This window comes from Phascolarctos cinereus, unplaced genomic scaffold (assembly GCF_003287225.1).
Source record: "Phascolarctos cinereus isolate Bilbo 61053 unplaced genomic scaffold, phaCin_HiC Scaffold_5;HRSCAF=322, whole genome shotgun sequence".
Classification (NCBI taxonomy): Eukaryota; Metazoa; Chordata; class Mammalia; order Diprotodontia; family Phascolarctidae; genus Phascolarctos; species Phascolarctos cinereus.
Window position 1 is genome coordinate 3,764,527 of NW_027555958.1, and position 14,883 is coordinate 3,779,409.

General features: G+C 55.6%; 1 protein-coding gene across 2 annotated transcripts in view; it reads left to right on the forward strand.

Annotated features, from left to right (window-relative positions):
- Positions 1-1,586: 1,586 nt before the first annotated feature.
- The window catches only part of HDAC4 (histone deacetylase 4), a 290,128-nt gene continuing 276,831 nt past the window's right edge, over positions 1,587-14,883 (forward strand). For both annotated transcript variants that reach the window (XM_078154602.1, XM_078154603.1), the window contains exon 1: positions 1,587-1,891. The gene's annotated coding sequence lies outside the window, so the exon portion shown is untranslated. The remainder of the gene's footprint in view (positions 1,892-14,883) is intronic.

Genomic DNA, 14,883 nt, shown 5'->3' on the forward strand with positions numbered 1-14,883 from the left:
GGGGACAGGAGGGGACCTAGGACTTGAGAACGGGACAGCTGTCTCCCCAGAGCAGCCTAGTCCAGGGCCACGTTGGTTTTTTCGCCACATTTCCCCAGGGATTTCTGGGGAAGTCAAAGACCTAGGTTCCTCCCCTTCACCCCCTAAGGTCACAGCTCCTTTTTTGGGGCCCTACATCTCCCACCTCCACGCCTTTCCCTGGGCTGAGACCTCTGTCTGGCGCGCCCTCCACCCTCTCTCCCAAGTTTTGGCATCCCTTCAGACTCAGTCAAGTCTCACCTCTGAGGACCCTTTCCTCCCCAAGACCTGGTGTCCAATTTGCATATGTCTGAGTATAGCTCCTCCCCATCAGACTGGGAACTCCTGGGGGGGAGAGGGGGCTGGCTTTTGACTTTCTTTGCATCTGCACTGAGCACAGGCCCTGACACACAGTAGGTGCTTAATTTATGCCTGTGCCTCCTCCTGGAGCCTAATTAATGCTTTTTGATGGGGGGGTGCTAATTCTGGCTGGGATTGTATTGTGTGACCTTAGGCAAGTCCCTTTCCCTCTCTGAGGGCCTCTCATCCCCCACCCGTTAAACGTGGGAGTAGGGTGAAGACTCAACAACGTCCAGTCTCTTTCCCTCTCCTTTCCTCAGTTTCCTCCTGGGTAAATCAAGGGTTTGGTATAGATGGTCTCTAAAATCCTTTGGGCACAAGGTCACGCGGACGGTCTGGCAGGGAGGTGTCTCGTCCAGCCCCCGAGGGAGGCTTCTAGGATTCTCGGACTCAGCTCAGCTGTGTTGCCTCGGGCAAGCCCAGCACCCTCTCTGGGCCTGGGCAGTAACAGCTGAGTGAGGAGGCGGGCTGGAGGGAGGGCCGGCCCGGGAGGGGGCGCTCCTGCGCCCCAAGGCCAGGCCGCGCTTGCGCACTGAGCAGCACCCCTCCACTCGCCCGCCTGACTTCCCCCTTCCCCTGCCCCCTGCAAACGCACAAGGGGGGGGTGGGTGCCGCGCGCATGGCCGAGCCACGTGACCCTCAGGCCCTGCCCCAAGATGGCGGCAGCGACCGGTTTAACGGTTCCTCCGAGCTCGAGCTCCTGGCCTGTGGGGCTCTTTCTCCCCGCCCCCTGACCCTCCGCCAGGTGCGGGTCTAGTCTCGAGGCCAGGTCCGACGTGCCCTCTCCCGCTTTTCCCCTTCCCTTCATCCTGGCTCCACGGTCGGCGCTAGGAGGCGGGGCCAGCGCGCCGCGCTATCGACGGGCAGCCGCCGTAGCCAATCCACTCCTGGACGTGCCTCTCAGGGGCGGGGCTCGCCGGCGCTCCGTCTTCGCGTCGGGTCCTTTGGCTTTCGGGAGAGGGGCGGGAGCGACCTGGGTGGTGCCCCGCTTCCTTGAGCAGACCAATGGGAGGGAGAAGAGGTGCCCTTGGAGGGGCGGGGCCGAACCGTAATTGACGAGCGCTTCCTTAGGAGTCCGGGTGGAGGGAGGGGCGGCGAGGGGGAGGTGACGCAAGCCCAGGCAGGCCAATAGACGGCGGGCTGCGGGCGGCGGGGGCGGGGCCGTAACTCCTGATGGACGGCGCGGGCGGCCTATGGACGAGCGGCGTGGTGGGGGGGGCCCGAGCCTTCTGGTTCAACGTGGGTCAATTTTTTGTGAATGAGGAGGGAGGTTGTGGGGCTGCCGTCGCCGCCGTGGTGGGGAGCGAGCCAGTGCCCGAACGCCCCAGCCCCACCACCGCCACCGCCTCCGCCTCCGCAGCCCAGCCCGGCCCGCTCCGAGCCCCGAGCCAGGAGCCCGGAGCTGCCGCCGCCGCCGCTCCGAGCGCCGCCCCGGGCCCGGCCCGCCCGGGGAGATGCGGCCCCAGAGGGAGGCGATGCCCGAGCCGCGGCCGCCGCCCCGGAGCCCGCCCCGGTAAGTGCAGGGCAGCCTCCCGGGCCATTGTCCGCCTCCGCCCCGTGCCCACGGCGGGCCGGGCCCCGCGCTGCCCTCCCTCCTCCGAGACAGAAAGACAGACAGACACAACCCGGCCCGGGACAGAGACACCCCCCCCCAGCCTCGAGGCCCCTCCCCAGCCCCCGGCTCCCTGCGTCCCCCTCTTCCAGACGGAGACCCCATCATCCCCCTCCCCCCCGCCGCGGGTCCTTCTGTTCCTCTCCCCCCACTTGTCATCCCCCCTGCCCCCTCCCCCAGATCTGCGCCCCTCGGTCCCTTCCTCCGAGCTTGTCATCTGTGCCCCCTCCACCCCTAGGTCTCCCTCATTTCCTTGTCTTCCTGGGGTTCCTGCGATGGCTCGGGCCCCTCACTCCCAACCCTGCAGTGGGGCCCTCCAGCCCCCACCCTCCCTGCCCGGGCCGGCCCTCTCCCGAGTCCTGCTGCTGCGCCAGCAGGTTGGAGAGCATCCTGCCAGGAGAGGGGGCGCCCCCCGCCCCCAGCCCTCCTCCCCGCCGTGCTTAGAACGGAGCAATTTTACAATTAAATGAGAGATTCTCCTGGCAAGCCCCCGCCCTGGCCAGGATCGGTGACCCCAGCTCTTGTCTGGTGCCAGATGTAGTTTGGGGAGACCCCTGCCCTCCGCCAACCCTTCCCCTCTTGCGCTTGAGAGTCGGGGGTCTGTGGGGCTGCTGAGTCCAAGCCTGAAGCTCTGGGCAGATTGAGGACGGAGATAGGTAACTGGTTGCCTGGCGTGGGCTCCCCAAACCGGTTTGGTTTGGCGTGTGTGTGTTGTGTGTGTGTGTGTGTGTGTGTGTGTGTGTGTGTGTTGGGGGAGTGCTGAGGAAGGAGGTTGCAAATGGGGAGGCCTTGCCACTCTCTCGCTCTGCCCCAGACTGCAGAGGAGTGAGCGTCTGGCTGGAGAAAGACTTCTTTGGGAAGGCTGACCCATCCTTTGGGATCTTGGCTGCCTCCAGGAGAGGGCTGAGCAGCCGGGACCCCCACGGGTGCACAGTTAAGGGCTTTGATGCGGCTTGGGGGGGGGGGCGATGGGGAGGGGAGCTAAGCCCACAATAAGAAACTGCAGTTTAGAGGCTTAATTTTGTCGGAATGGAAAAAAGGAGCGACCGCTGGCTGAAGTCGCTGCAGCGGAATCCATCCCTGTGCCAGGGCCGGGAATCTGGGGGAAGGCTGTAAGGCTGCAGCTGTAGGGGGCCTGGAGATTATGCAGCTGGACCCCTCCCCTCCCTGGGAAACTGAGGGCCTTGAGAGGGGCCTTAGGACAGCCAGCCAGGAGGTAGCAGGGCCTGAGGCAGCCCAGGATTCATCAGAGCCAGGAAGGAGGGTTGGGTTGCCTAGAAGGCCTGTGTGGCTTTCATTCTGCATGGTTTTCTCAGCCCAGGGATGTTGCTGGCTTCGATTATATTATCTGAACTCCTCTGGCATTTCAAAAACACAACATGAAATTAGAGGCAACTTATCTTTTGTTTCCTCTGTACACAGACAGATTGGCCACTGGAATAGCTGGAGACCTTCTATGTGCCCTAGAAGGGCCTGCCTCAGAAGGAAGGCCCATCAACAATTTCTAGTAACTTGTCTCACTGATTAGGAAGGTTCCTTTTATTGGGTGGCTGGAAATTGACCTGCTGTGACACAATTTTCAAATAAAGCTTTGTAGAAATTAAACTTAAGTTATTTTAAACTAATGACTTTCTTAACTAAATCTTAATTGCATGACTGCAGAGACCAACCTAATTGCCTAATGAAAAAAATGCCTGCTGGTTCTAAGGTAGGGAGTGCGTCCCGTCAGCATCACCATTGCCGGTGGTGACGGCTCGGGCCTCGGTCTCTTCCACCTGCCCCTCCAATGGCCTTTCTGGTCCGACCACAAGTCCCCCGAAAGCGTTGGAGAGCCCAGCGCCTTTAAAGAAAACAGGCTGGGCAGAAGTAAACAAACAAACTGACCAGCCCGCCAAGCAGCCCTGCCTGTCAGCCGGTTCAGGAGTGGCTGCTGCCCGGCCTCCCCCACCCCCTTTTGTAATAGGATCGGGCCCAGGCGCTTGCCTGGAGTTTTAATTGTTTCTGATAATTCTGTGCCTTATTTTAGGGGCTTTAGATTCAAAGCCGCTGTTGTGGTTTCTGAGCCTCAAACTTAATGGGGGGGGATGGAATGAAGAAAACTCAGCTGCATGTGTGCAAATAGTCACCGCTGCAATTACGAGACAACAAAAGTTATGGCAGCATTTTGCGGTAGCTATGGCAACACGTTTACTCGATTATAATTGGAAATGCAAAATGCCACCCAGTCAGAACTTTTGGCAGTTGTAGATTTGGGGGTAAGCTACATCTAGAAGTAGGCCTTTCTCTCTTCTCCTCTCAGGCGCCAGAGGGGCCCCCCCAAAGGGACATCAAGGTCTTTCTCCTTTTTTTCTCTTTATTATACTTTCTGAAAGTTCTGTGGTACATCATATGCAGAACGTCCCTCCTTTGAATTGGTGGCACCGGAGAGCTCAAATATGTGTGGGAGGGAAGGAAGTATTTTCATGCCTTAGATTTTTTTTTAAAGACTTGGATCTCTGCTCTAGGCTTTTGTTTTAAGGATCAGATTCCCTTGCACAAAGTGAGCATCGGTGAACCGGGAGGACACTGGGGGTGGGGGGTCTGGCTTCTTGTGCCTGCTCTGTCATTGTTACCTTGCTCGAGGGCCCCCCCCCACTTGCTGGCCTCACTCCCCACCCCGTCAAGTAAAGGGCGTGTGCTGAGTGCCCTCCAAAGGCCCGGAGGGGAGATCCCAGCGCGGATCTCTGGCTAGGAGCTTGGCCTAGCGGGCCATTGCCCCTGCTTCATCCTTTCATCCTCCTTCTCCAGCCAGGTGAAAACCTAGCGAGGCAGGCGAGGGTGTGCTCTGGTGGAGGGAGGGGCCGGCTGCCTCCGTGGAGGATGGAAGGCCCAGGCTGGGAGCATGAAGCAGATGTGGCCCAACATGCCTGAGCACATCATTTTGTGTGGTCAGCAGGAGAGCGGCTCTGCCGAATACAGGCTACAAATGTCACGCTCCTCTGAGGCATCCAGAGGCCAGAAACTCCAGCAAGGGGGATTCTGAGTCTGTGATGGTGAACACATGGCCCTGGACCCCCCTCCTGAGGTGGCTGCTGGGCCCTGAGGAGCCTGCTGACCCAGCAGGAGCCCCGGAATCTAGGGTTCGAGGTCATTTACGTTTGCCATCAGTACTGGTTTCGATGGCCTTTTGACTGTTTGAGCTTCATGGTTGGGAGGTTTCAGTTCACGAAAGAACGGCTTTGAATGAAAGCCCTTTGATGCTCGGGGGTGGGGGCAGAAGGAAATGAGGCTCGGTGCCGTCTGAATTTCCACAACAGAAGAAACATGTTGTCGCCCATGTAGAAGCCATCGCTCTGTTTTCTATTGAAAACGGCTGGACCCTCGTCCCCTGAAAGCTGCCCCAAGGAACAGATTGGTTCATGATGCAGTGTGCTCTGGAGAACAGGCGCTGCCCGAAAACGAGAGGAAAAGACCACCAGCTGGGGTCTCAGTTTCTTTCCCTGTAAAATGAGGAGGTTGGAAGAGCTGAATAGAAGTCCTGGGTTCAGATGTTGCCTTAGACACATGATAGCTGGGTGACTCTGGGCACTCAGGGCCTTTCCATCTGGGCCTCAGTTTCCTCCTTTGTTAGATGGCGGGCTTGGACTATCCAGATGGCCCCAGAAGCCCCTGCCAGCTCCAGGTCCCTCCACCTGGGACTCCCTGGTCCAGCGTCAGTGTGAATGTGGCCCTTTCGCACACTTTGGACCCGTCTCATTGGTCAGCCATCTGGGAAAAGCAGAGGGGTGGGAGCCCATGGAGGAGCACTGCAGAGGAACAGAATCAGTCAGTCAGCATTTATTAAGCACCTACTATGTGCCCGGACTCCTTTGGCAGAGAAAGAAACTGAGGTGCAGAGAGGGAAGGTGCTGTGCACAAAGCCACCGAGGTGGTGAAGGATTCAGAGGTCAGCTCCATCAGGGGCAATGTAGTCTGACCTCCCCATTGTACAGAGGAGGGAAGGGCCTTAGCCAAGGCCAGACACAGACCGTGGATTTGAACCCAGGCCCCAGAATTCCATGTGTGTTTCTCTCCTGGTTGGTTGGGGGGGGGCTTTCTTTCCCCTGCTGAGCCCCGCTTTCTCCAGTTTAGAGGCAGAATGGTGGCAGTCTTGGCACAGGCTGAGGATAATGGGGTCTAATTTGTGACACAAATTGTGAGCCCCCAGCTTTGTCGGTCTGCAGAGTGGGGTCGTGGGGTCACAGGCCTAGAGCTAGACGAGGCCTCAGAGGCCGTCTAATGCCCCCTGCCATTTGACAGAGGAGGAAACTGAGGCCCCCCCACCCCCAGAAGGTGCAGAGGCTCTGACCTGAGGCCTGTAGGTTTATTCACTGTGGAGTGCCTTCCCCGTCCTGGGACGTTTCTGTGGATGCGTCCGCTGGGGGCCAGGCCTGCTGTTTGAAGAAAGACCTGGGCCGACCAATTGGCTTTTTTCAGTTGGTTCCCAGGAGTGTTTCCTTTGCATTTCTGTGCCTTCCTCAAGACAAGCCCGTCGGTCAGCAAGTGCTCTGTACTATGCGCTCTGCTAGGTGCTCAGGATACGGAGAAAAGCAAAAACAGCGCCTGCTCTCAAGGGGGGTCCCAGCTTAGTGGAATCCACCGTGGGATCGGTGCAGCCTAGGACATCCTGACTTTTTAGAGAGGAGAGGAGAAATCGAGGCGGTGCGGTAGGGAGAGACTATCCTGAGGCCCGGAGTCTGAGTTCAGATCTTCAGTCTGCTCCTTGGGGGACACTTCCTTGACCTCTCTGGGCCTCAGTCTTTTCATTGGAATCCAATCATCCCGACACTAATCATCCTGGCCCGATCTCCCACTGAATTTGGTGGCCCCTCCTATAATATCCCAAAGACCAGGTCCTCCACTCTCTGCTTGAATACTTCTAGGAATGGTGAACTCACTACCTTCATGTGGCATGGCAGGACTTCATAATGGAGAGTCCTCTTTTTTCGGTGGCTACACCAGAGTCACCCTGGTTCGTTGTATCTCCTGATTTCCTCCACTGGTCTCCTCATCTCCCTTCCAGCTCTGGGGAGGTTGGAGCTTGGACAGTCTCCTTCCCAGGCTGTTGGTTTTATGCCTCCCTTCTTTGCTGGCCCGTGGCTGTCGCAGAGGGTGGTGCCACGTTTGGGCACAGCCGTGCTCTCTCTTGGCCCTGGCAGCCCCTGGGGGTTAGAGGGGAGAATGCTTGCTTTCTCTTTCTCCATTTCCATCTCTTTGCTGGGGTCTTGTCCTATTTATTCTGTCATGCTCCTGGGAGCTTCATTTTGGTCCTGGAGCCCTCGTCTTTGGGAAGGTGGCTGCAGGCTTACGGTCCAGTGGGACGGATGGGTGTGTGGGATAGACTGTGGGACTCATGGTACCCCACCCTCTGGGTGGCTGTAAACGGGACAGAACTCTGGCCGTGGGAGCTATTACAATGAAACGGACAGCAGGAGGGAACCCCTCAAGCCCTAAAGACCTGGGTTCGATTTCTTCTTCTTCCATAAGCCGAGCAAACCCCAGATCCCAAGACAACTTCCCAAGAGGCTGAGTTGTGGGAGCAGTGCTGCTCTGCTTTGGTAGAGGGCGCTTCCTAGCCCAGAATTGCCTGGGAAGGAATGGCCGAATAGATGCAGATGTATCGATTAAGTGTTCACTGTGACTGAGCTAAGCTCTGGGGGTAGAAATCCACCAGCAAAGACATTCTCTGCCCTTACTTACAGAGGTGTAAACGAGTGAGGGGGTGCCCTAGGAGAGGGTTTGTCTCCTTTGGAAAGTTACTGAGTAGTAAGTGGGACTAGGGGACAGTGTAGACACACCCTTGTGGCTTTCTTGTGATCATGACTCCAGAACTGGAACGGTGGGAGTGGGGGGGCGGGGCGGGACGCATGGGCGTGGTGGCAGCACCACATGGCTAGGACTGGCTTAGGTGGTCCCTGTGACATCATAGATGCGGTGCTCAACCCACCTCCAATTATTAAGCACCCGCTGTATACAGAGCCACTTACTCAGTAGAGCGCTTTGGGAGAGTGGGGCCATATACATTTGGGTAAGAAAGGAGTTTGTGAAGTCTGTGATTTAGTCGTTCCATCATGTGTGACTCTCCTTGACCCCATTTAGGATTTTCTCGGTAGAGATACTGAGGTGGTTTGCCATTTCCTTCTCCAGCTCATTTTACAGATGAGGAAACTGAGGCAAGCAGAGTGACGTGACTTGCCCAGAGTCACACAGCTACTAAATGTCTGAGGCCAGATTTGAACTCAGGAAGATGAGTCTTCCTGACTCTAGGCCTGGCACTCTGTCTAGGGGCCATTAATTAGTCATTGATTAGCAGGGTACAGGACACCTGTGCAGATACATATACCATCCATAGAATTCATATGAGTCAAGCAGAAGCGTATGGGAGTCCGAAGTTGAGAAGGTGGCCGTGAGCCCGGGCCGTCAGGGAAGTTTCTTGGGGAGTGAATCATCTCCACCGGGTCTTAGAGCATGGGCAGGGATCTGAGGGGTGAGAAGAGGGAGAGAACTGCCCCAGGCCCAGGCCAGAGAAGGAAACAAGGCGTTGGCCAGTTTGGGTGGAAGGGGCTTCTCGGGCCAGGGTCCTGTGAGGAACAGGAAATGAGCGTTTCTAGAGCGCTGCTGTGCGCCAGTCGCTGTGCTCTGTTCTTTTTATCATTATCATCTCATTTGATTTTTGCAACAACCCTGGGCAGTAGGTGCTGTTATAATCACTATTTCACAGATGAGAAAACTGAGGCAGTTAGCTTGGGTGCCTCGTCCAGGGTCACATGGCCAGAAAATGTCTAAGGCCAAATTTGATTTCAGGTCTTCTGAATTCCAGGCCCAGCCAGCACCGTGGTGCCCCCTAGCTGCCACCGCCAGATGGAGGACTTTGACCTTGGCTGACAGGGAGCCCCTGAAGATTTTGGAGCAGAGGGTACTTGAGCACAGGAAGTAGGTCAAAGGCAGGAAGTGTTTATAGGGGTAAAGAAGCCATATCCATCCTCTCCTAAGCTGATCATCTGGTGCAGTGACGCCCTATGGCCTGCTAGATCTGCCCCTCATCCCCCCTCCTCACCTGCACCTGCTGGCTTCCCCAGCTTCCTTCAAGTCCCAGCTAAGGTCCTGCCATCCGCACTAAGGCTGGTGCTTTCCTTACCCATTTGTCCTCTCTTTAGCTTGTCTGTATATCGCCGGCGTGTCTTCTGAGAGTCTAGAGGTCGGTCAGGAGATCAGTGGATCAGCAGGTGGTCATTATGTGCACTGGGGATGCTAGTACTAGCGCGTAGAATGAAGTGAACCCTCCCTGCTCGGGCGCAGCTCATATTGTGGTGGGGAGACAGACAAAGACATAGCAAATGACATGTGACATTAACTCTACGGTTCATAAAGGAAAATCTCCACCAAGTAGTAAAATAGCAGGGAGTTTGGGAGGGAGAGGGCTGGCGCTTGGGGAGTTCCGTGAAGATCAATTAAGTATACATTTGGCGCTGGGAAGACAAAGATAAAGGTGAGTCAGTCTCTGCCCTCAAGGGGCCGACATTTCTTCTGTCAGGGGCGATGTGCGTGTATGTGTACACGTGGGTACATACACACATCTGTACGTCTGTGCATGGATGCATGCAGAAGCATTTACTGAATGCAGTGCGTCTGTATATTTGTATATAGAGGCTAGATGGGACAATAAACACGAGGTAATTTGGGGAGGGATGGGGGGGGCAGAGGAAAGGCCCCACTCGGAAGGTGGAACATTGCAGAGTCTAGTTAGTAGTAAACAGGCAAGGCTGAGAGGGAGATGATGTGTGCCAGGTCTGGGGGAGAGCCTGTGCAGAGGTACGGGCGTGGGACAGCAAGAGTGCCGTCTGGCCACGAGCATTTCTGGAGCTCCGAAGAGCCTGTAGATGCAGAGGACTGATCGGTGGGAGAGACTGCAGACAGAAGAGAAGGCTGAGGGCAGAGGGAAAAGCGAAGGACCATGTAGCCAAGAGAGGAGAGAGGTTCCCAGGTGGGGCTGGGAGAGCTTTGGTGACCGAGTGATCTGCTCCGCCAGCGTAGGGGGGCCGGGGGTTTGGGGCAGGCGAGGGGCTGAGGAGAACGTGTGGGAAGCAGTTTGGTCCAAGGAAGCCTTCTTTTGAGGCGAGGGGTTCGAGCGGGTTTGTGGGCAGATGGGGAGGCACTTAGAGGGTAAATGAGACAGGGAGGAAGATCAGCGTGGTCCTCTGAGGCAGGTGGGCTAAGGCTGTCCCTGCCTCCTCCTCCCCCTCTGAGACCCATGTCAGGCCTTGCAGAAATCCCAGTCGCCTTCTTGAGGCAGCTGCACCTGTTGGAATTGTCAGGGGGGCTTCTTGAACCGCTCTTGGGAAGGGAGACCCAGCCCCACCACTGGGCTCTGTTGGAACCAGGGCTTTCCCTCCTGAGCTTGCTTCCAGGGCTGGGGGTTGGCTTCTTTCTTGTTTCCAGGCTTCCACAGGGCCGACTCTTCAGAGGTCCTGTGTTTCCTTTCCTTCCTTGGGCCGCTGGGATGTCAGAAGGCCAAGATCACCCAAGCCCAGGAAGCAACAGGGAGATTTGAGCTGCCTCCTTCCTGGGGCCTTGCTTTGGGTGGCCTCTTTTTCTTGGGCAAGTATTTTGAGGAAGGGTCAGGAAAGAATCCTGGAGAGAAGCTTGTGAACTGTTGGAGGGCAGGCAATGAAAGGGCTGCCCCTGCCCCTTCTGGGGGATTTCTGGGCCGTTCAGCCAGAGGAGGTTGTTTTAGGAGCACTTAGAAAGAGCCTGGGCTGTATCAGAGGGCAAGAGTCCGAGGTGGGCGGATGTCCGACGTGCTGCACTCCCCATTATACAGAGATGAAACTGAGGCCCAGGGTCACACAGTTAGTGAGAATTGGGTAGATTCTGAACCCAGGTCTTCCCAACTCCAGGATCAGCACTTTGTCATTCTGGCCATCAGTAGGCAGTGCAGCGGGGCTCTGGGCGCGGTCCAAGGCTGGACAGCTTTGGTTTGGGCTCCCTGGTGGGAGACAGGGTGTGGGGGTGTGATCCATGTCGGGATGATGCATGCATGTGAGTGATCCATGTGTGGGTGTGTGATCTGTGTATCTGATCTGTGTGATCCGTGTGTGAATAAGCTCTGTAAATGTGATCTGTACGTGTCGGCGAGTGACGTGCATGTGACCCATGTATGTGATCTGCGTGCTCCATGTAAATGATACCTGCGATCCACGTGTGGGTATGTGATCTGTGTGTGTGTGAGTGAGCGACGTGCATGTGACCCACGTATGCGTTCTGTGTACTCCAGGTAAATGATGTGTGTGATGTGTATACATGAGCTGTGCGTGTGAATGTTCTGTGTGCATGTGATTTGTGTGTGACGTGTATGTGATGTGTGATCCATGTGTCTAATGTGAGCTGTGTGATCTTTGTGTGCGTAATCTCTGTATGTGATTCATGTGTGTGTAAGCAAGCCGTGTACCCTCCATGTATGTGATCTGTAGGAATGATCCACATGCCTGTGTGTGTGATCTGTTAGCTCCCAGTTTGGGGAACAGCAGTTTTTTAGCACTTTGGAAGAACAGGCCAAAGACAAGTCAGCTTCCTTCCTTCCAAACTGTGCAAGAGAAAAGGGGGGGGGGAACCAAGTGATTAGCCCTTCTGGGGTCCATTTATGTCCCGGCTCACGCGGCTTCTTTTTGTCCATTGGGCTTTTTTCTTTCTTTTTTTATTTATTTGTGGTCTATCTGTGTTCATAACATTTTGATACAATTTGATTTCCCCTTGAGCCTTGTAACTTCCCGTGATGCACTAATATGGTTTCTTGTATAAATATTTTAAAATTCAGCCCTGTTGCTCAATGTTTGGTTGGCCTTCTTTGGTTTGAAGGTTGTTTAGAAAGTGTCCTGTTTTTGTGCAATTCGGATGCCTCTGCTGGCTGGCTGGGCAGGCCTCTGACCATGAAAGAGTTACGGGCTCTGGTCCAACGCACGAGGAATTAGAATTCTGGTTTCTCTTGTGAATGCCTGGGGTGGGGGGAGGCGGGGAAGCACCCTTCTCTCTGGCACTTTGGAGATTCCCCTGCCCCTCAGCTTTGTTCTGTTAGAGCTTGGGCCAGATGCAGAACCTGTACCTGGTGGGGCCAGGGGAGCTTCCCAGAATCCTGGGCCCTGCCAGCTAAGCAGCAGAGGAAGTATGGGGTCACCTCTGTGGTCCAAGAACAGGGGAAATGGCCTTGCCCTAGAGCAGGGGAGGGGAACCTCAAATCCCCTTGATAAAAGGATTTGTTCTGTGAAGTTTGGATTCAGTCAGAGGGCTACACTTGAGGACCTAGAGGCTACATGTGGCCTCCAGGCTGCAGGTTCCCCAGCCCTGCCCTAGAGGCTTCATGTTTGATGAGGGTCAAGGAGAAGGTGCATGTCTGGAGCCAGACTTCTCCTTAATTGTGCTTGACAAAGTGAAGGCCAAGAGAAGCTTTCAGAGACTTTGTTGGAGCTAGGGAGCTGGTAGGAAATGGTGGGTGGTGACGGGCTGAGCAGACCCCATGCTCTTCCTCTGGTCTCTTGTGGCCCTGGGTCCCCTCCGTCTGATTGAGGGTGTCCTGTGGGGACGTGGTCTTTAAGGCATCTCTGGCATCAGGGACCCAGGCCTATGGAGTGAGGCCTTCCTGGTGCCTTTGCTAGTAGGTCCCAGGGGGAGCACTTTCTGGGAGGGGGCAGCATGGGGGAGTGAGTGGGAGGATGTCAGGTGAGGGCTTCGAGCATGGCTTCCTAGGCCATCACCCGCCGAGGCACCGATTCCTTCAGCACGTGGCTATCTCGTGTGTGGTGTGTGCACATGGACTTTCCTAACAGGCGCTGCCTGCCTTCCTGCTCAGTGACTCCTGTGGTTCCCTGTCATTTCTAGAATCAGGCACAGAAGCTTCTGCCTCGTCCCTGTCCCTTCCCTCTTCTCTCACCCCGGCCTCCTGGCATCTTTTGGCTGGGTTGTGAGCGCTGTCTCCAGCTGCCCCCCCCCCCCCGGCCTGGAATGCTTTTGCTCCTCCTCTCTGCCTCCTGCCTTTTCTGGCTTTCTCCAAGTCCCAACTGAAATTGCTCCTTCTATAGGAAGCCTTTCCCAACCCCTTTTAATTCAGAAGACTTCCTTGTCATGAGGATTTCCCCTTTTCCTGTATTACAGCTTCTTTGTGCACATTGATTTATCTTCCAGTCCCCACCCCCAACCCACACACACACTGAGAGCCCCTTGGGGCTGGCTGGTCTGTCTTGGTATCTCTAGCACTTGGCATTCTGCCTGGTACTTAGTAGGTGCTCAATAAATGTTTATTGACCCATTGACTGATCAGTGAGTGGGGGGGGCGCTTTTCTCTCTGGGTGCCATTTTCTCCCTCTGTAAGAAGGGAATTAGGCTAAATTCATCTGTTTGTCAAATTCAAATAAAAACAGATCTATGAGGCTTACATGTTGATTTAGAAAGCCACCAGTTAATGTTATCTGTGTTGTGTTGTTCAGCCTCTCTGCTTGACGTTTTCATCTGGCTCTTGTAGACACGTTTGACCCCTCTGTGGTAGGTGATCTCTGAGGTGCCCTCCCACTGTGGATCTAGGACCCCCTCATCCAGTGAACCTTTGCCAAGCTCCCAGGGCCTGAGAACTCTGGGCCAGGGCCTGCCATGCTCTGCACTGCCCTTCCCTCATCCATAAAACTAGAGATTCAGCCTTCAGGACCACAACAAACCTTCATGAAACGCTTGCTCTGTGCAGAGTTTTGCTAGACCCTTCCCCTCTCTAGGACTGTTTCCTCTTTTGTAAAAGAGAGAATAGTCCCTTTCAGCTCATAAATTCTGTGGCAGTGTTGGTATTTTCTTGTGTGTGTGTGTGTGTGTGTGTGTGTGTGTGTGTGTGTGTGTGTGTGTTTTCCTCAAAGGTATAGAAAGCCACTCTTACAAGTGAAGTCTGATCTAGGCTAGGGTTGGGTGAAAATTAGAGCTGGGAGCCTCTGAAGTCATGTCTTGAGGTGAAGGCCCCTCTTAAAAGGTCATCAGGCCCTAGAGCTTGAGCTAGCAGCAGTATCAGAGTCCATCTAAACCTGCCCTCCTCATTTGACAGAGTAGGACCCTAACCCTAACCCTGGATTGCCCAGGCAGTCAAGGTCAGAGATCGAATTTGAACACAGAACCTCTGACTTCATAGCCAGGACTCTGGGAATTCTCAGTCCCAGGATGGGGGTTGTACCTAGGGGGGTGCTTGCTGTGGGGCAGGGGTGAGAGGGGATGTTCTGCATCTGGAGAATGTATGGAGGAGCAGTTGGAAAGCAATGTGTCAGCATTGGACCCCCAAGGAGAGAGCCGTGGGAGGGAGGGCGGGTCCCCCAACCCTGCCAACTTGAGGCATGAGGGAGATGCTGACAAAGACAACTTTGCTCGGGGTTCTTGGATGCTGGCCCGCCTTTCCCCAAGATGTGCTGGGAAAGGACACGATTTCCTTGGCTGCCATGGCCAGAGTCTTTCCTGCTCGGCAGGTGAATGGCCAGGAAGTCAGTGCCTGTCTGAAGTCGAGGCGTGACCTCTGGGAAGACGCCCTTTGGGAAGGACTGTGAAAATGGATCTCCTCTGCCGGGAGCAATGTCTGGAGTCAGAAGCCAGCTGCGGCAGGGGGGCTGGGTGCTTTTCGCCTCTTGATCCTCTGAGCCTTCCACTTCTCTTCCATCAGAAGGCCGCATTCCTGGATGGGAGAGGGGAGTACGAGCATCAGACTGTGCCTCTTTGACCAAGAGGAGACTCAGAAAATGAACATTCTTCTGCATGGGCTGAAGTCATCTTGACTGGGGAGGCCTGTCCCAGTGTGATGACGGGGCGCTGTCCCTCTATCCCCGACCATTCTGTGGCACATGGCAGGAGGGCTTTGGTGG